This window comes from Hipposideros armiger, unplaced genomic scaffold (genome assembly GCF_001890085.2).
Source record: "Hipposideros armiger isolate ML-2016 unplaced genomic scaffold, ASM189008v1 scaffold_219, whole genome shotgun sequence".
Lineage (NCBI taxonomy): Eukaryota > Metazoa > Chordata > Mammalia > Chiroptera > Hipposideridae > Hipposideros > Hipposideros armiger.
Genome location: NW_017731569.1, coordinates 705,928 through 710,558, shown reverse-complemented (window position 1 = coordinate 710,558; position 4,631 = coordinate 705,928).

Here is a 4,631-nt window from a genome sequence, read left to right as displayed (position 1 = left end):
ACAGCAACTTGTCTGTTCCCCTTCCCCCAATTCCCCAGCACTGTTCCCATCCCCCCAATTCCCCAATAAAAATCTTTTAAAAAATTATTATAGTAAAAGACATATTGCCATTAACACACCTCAAAATACTCCCCCTCACTTCGAACACACTTATCCCACCATTCTTGCCACTTTCTGAAGCAGTTCTGGAAGTCCTCTTTCATGAGTGTCTTTAGCTGCGCTGTTGTATCTGCCTTTTGATGTTCTGAATAGATTCAAAACATTTATCTTTCATGGTCATTTTGACTTTGGGAAAGAGCCAAAAGTTGCAAAGTGCCAGATCCGGTGAATTAGGTGAAAGAGGACACATCATAATGTTTTTATTTGACAGAAATTACCATACCAGATGCAACATGTGACATGGAGCCCTTTCGTTGTGATCATAAATATGGTGAATGCTGCTGCCAGGTACCATCCAATGGAAAAGCAGGGCTCTTCAATATGGGGAAGTGGTGCGTCGAACCTTAGTCACAGTGTGTGATAAGTTTCAACTTGTTCGGTGCAGTCAGTCAGGTGTGAGTTACAGTTGAGAGAAGGTGTGTTTTAAAGTGTGCTGTAAATCATCCTCTATCATGACAATGCTCTGTGTCACACATCACTCCTGGTATACAGCAATTTCTATCAAATAAAAACATCATGGTGTGTCCTCATCCACCTTATTCACTGGTTCTGGCACCTTTTGACTTCTGGCTCTTCACCAGTCAAAATTATTCAGGATATTGAGGCAGCCATGACAGTGCAACTAAAGGCACTCAAGAAAGAGGGCTTCCAGAACTGCTTCAGCAAGTGGCAAGAATGATGGGATAAGTGTGTTTGAAGTGAGGGGGAATATTTTGAGGGGGACTAATGGCAATGTGTCTTTTACTGTAATAATTTCTTGTAATACTGTTTTTTTTTAATTTAAACATTCACTGTATGGTTTGACCACACCTTGTAAAATGCAATTTTAAATAGGTAGACCACGATATACTTCACAGAGAAGGTGGCTTCTTAGTTTAGACCTAATGGGAGTGAGGAAGAAAGCCATGTGACTATATGAGAAGAATACTCTTTAAGCAGGAAGAATAGCAGTTGCAAATGTCTGAGAGGAGAACATGTTGAATGAATAGCCATTGTGGAGGCAGCAAAGTGAATGAGGCATAGACAGGTAGAAGGGTAGTTCAGAGAAGTAACTGGACAAACAATGATTTTTTTCTCTGAGTAAATGGGAAGTGAAGATAAGGTTTTGAGCAGAGTAGAGACATAATATGACTTAGGTTTTTAACAGGATCACTTTGGGTGTGGGGCAAGAACTGAGGCAAGGACACAAGTTAGGGTACTATTAAAATAATTCACGTGAATGGTGGCTTGGAACCAGGAAGTGCCAATGGAAGGTGGTGAGATCATCAGATACTATTTGGATATCATTTTAAAGGTAGATCCAAAAGCACTGGATGACAGTTGGGATGTGCGGTGCAAAGGAAGAGAAAAGTTCAATATTTACACCACTATAATAGATATGGCTTGAGCAATGGAGTTGGATTAACAAGATTGAGAAGATTGAGGAATTTCATTGTAAATGTAATGGGAAGCTTTTAAAGAACTTTATTTAGAGAAATGGCATGATCTGGTGTATGGTTTTACACCTCTCTCTGCTGTTGTATGGTGAATGGGTTGGGGTCAGCAGGGCCAGCACTGAAGCTAGAAACCAGTGAGCTATCTCTTGTTGTAGGATAAGCTAGCAATCCTGGTGGCATGGTCCAGGCTGATGACAGCAGAGGTGAAGTAGAAACATTCTTGGTGTTAATTTTTAGGTTGGACCAAGAGAAATTGCCAATTGGTTGGATGTGGAGAGTCTGAGAATCTGGGGAATAAAAAAAAATAAAAAAATAAAAATAAAAAGAATGATTCCTTTGTTTTTAATTTAAATAAACCATGCATTTACTGATGATGGGGAAGTCTAGGAGAGGAAAAAGGAAATCAAAAGAACATATTTACTTTTAAAATATTTCAAAAATTCTGCTTAGACATTCAAGTGGACAAGTAAAGTACATAGCTGGAATAGGAGTCTGGAGCTCAGGGGAAAGGTTAGATTTGGGGCAGTAAACTTTATTTTTTATTATGAACCATTCATTCCCCCCTTCCTAACATTATTCTAATTTTATTTTGAGTGCCGTTCCTTCCCTCTTAGTGTATTCTTCGTTGTACAGTGAATATAAATGGCCTGTGACCCAAAAGTGCCTCATTCTTTATCTCACTAACCTATACAACCCATAGGTCCACCCTGATTTGCTGGTGAGTATGTAACCACCAGCTCCCTAGAGGGAAACAAAAAAGTAAAAAGCCCTAGTTTGCCAATGCCCATGGTGTCAATGCTTCCGTCACAGCCAATTTCAGCTACCAACATAACATTACTGAACACAGAGTTGGGAATAGATATGCAGTAGCATAGCGTTGTGTTGTGCCCACAGATGCAATAGATATAAATAACCTCAAGAACATAGAGAAAAGTGGCACACTAGCTCTTAAAATCTTTGGCTCAGAAGTAACACGTTACATTTCACTTCCTCTCTCATTCTTCAGTAGGAACTAATCACTCCATTGTGGCTAATTGCAAAGGGGTAGCTGGTAGATTCTTTCCATGGGTTTAAGGAGAGGAGTACTAGATATGAAATAGAACTAATGGCCCTACGTGAGTTCTTTTTCCAAAACGTTTTCATTTTTCTGATTATATCAGAAAATACCATTCAGAAGTTGATATGTCTTGGAGATGTTTTTAAATAAGGAGAATCTGTCCTTGACAGAATTATTCAGAAAGAGGCAGAAGTCCAGAATGAAAAGTCATAGAAAAAGCAAGCAACTTAATTCCTTTTAGGGTGTACACAGTCCAACACTTTCATAATGCAATTGCCTAACAATTTACCTTCAGGAACTTTCTCAATGACCTCTGCATTAGGGTAATTTTAGCTACTGTTACAAATGACACCCTCCCCGCAACTAGTGTCTAGTCACGTGGCTCCATCTAGATGCAGAGGAGTCTGAAAAACATAGTCTCTAGCTAGGCAGCCGCTTTCCAGCAACAACTCAATCTACAGAAAATAAAGCACAAATTTCTGGTGGATGGTTAGGCACTTCTGCCACAACATCTAAAATACAAATGTATGTAACTGTTACTTAATATTAAATATCAAATAGTGAATACATTATCAATTCATGTTTAACACTCACAATATGATAGGATTTACCCCAAATTGACTCCTGATAGAAACCAAGCCCTTGAGGAGCTTACCTTCAAAAGGAAGATGACATACATAACACGGAGGTAATTTACCAAGGCAGCGCAGAGCAGTGGCAGGACACAGCACAGCACTACTGGCTGGCTGGCTAACATGCTCTGTGGTCATGTTCAGACAATTGCCCTCTCTAGGCTTTTGTGGTATCAAGTAATCTCTCCAGTGTCTCTCAAAACTGTTTGCTTCTTCAATTATGATTTAGTCTACAAATACATGATATTTGTAGATATATAAAAACATACAGCAATTACCCAATGATCCCCATATTTGATGAATTAATAGTAACTCTTTAACTTTTTAAACTGTGCTGGATCTAAGCAAATGAAATATTTTCTCCCTCCTTTGCATTGACCAAAAAGTTATAAGATGTTTCTCAGACGCTAAATAGTTTCATGTGGCGATTCATATGTGAAATCTTTGAAAACAGGGAATGTGGGCTTATCCAATTCTTCACCTCCAGCTCCGGGTATACAGAAGGCCTCAGAGATGTTTGTTAAAATGAGCTGAGTGAATTCTTATGGAAATCTTGCTGAATTGGTGAGATGTAGTAAGTGGGCTACCATAGGGATATGCAAGGTTTTTTCTAATCCAATATTTTTATTAATGTGTTGGGGGAAAGATGCAGATCTCAACATATATTCATAAAATTTTAAGATGATACTAGCTTGGGGGCAGTACCAAACACCAGGGACACCAGAAATATAATCCAAAGAAGTTAGAACTGTCTACATAAAAAGAAACTTGGCCTTCAAAAATGTAAATGACTGAATAGGGAAGAAATGGTATGAATTCTTTCCAGGCAGGGGAATAAAAAAAATCTGGAGTCTAAGAGTGATAATAATTTGCAAATTAGGTCTGTGTTTAATGTGATATGGCTGTGAAAAGAGCCATAGCTCTCCTTGGCCTGAATTTAGGGAGCTTCATGTAATAAATGGGCCAGGAAATTAGTTGTCTTTCTCTGTGCAATGCTGAAGATTTCTAAATTTAAAGTGTCCTAATTTCATCCAATAGCATGAGAAATAAGAGTAAAAGTATGAATTCAGGAACCACAAATAAGAGCAGGAATAAAACCAATGATTAATAATGGCTTTTATAGGTTGAGTAAATTGGGTACTTACTATTAGCTTCCTTAGGTACTTTACTGGTACAAATACCTTAAATGCAACCTACTACACTGCCTGTATACTCTGATTTAATTCTCAGAACCACCTTTCAGGTGGATATTTTCCCTCATTTTACTCATGAAGAAAAGCCCAAAGAGTTAACGTCATTTGCTTGTCAGTCTGGCTTTGTCAATCCAAAGGTCACCCTACTTCTAAA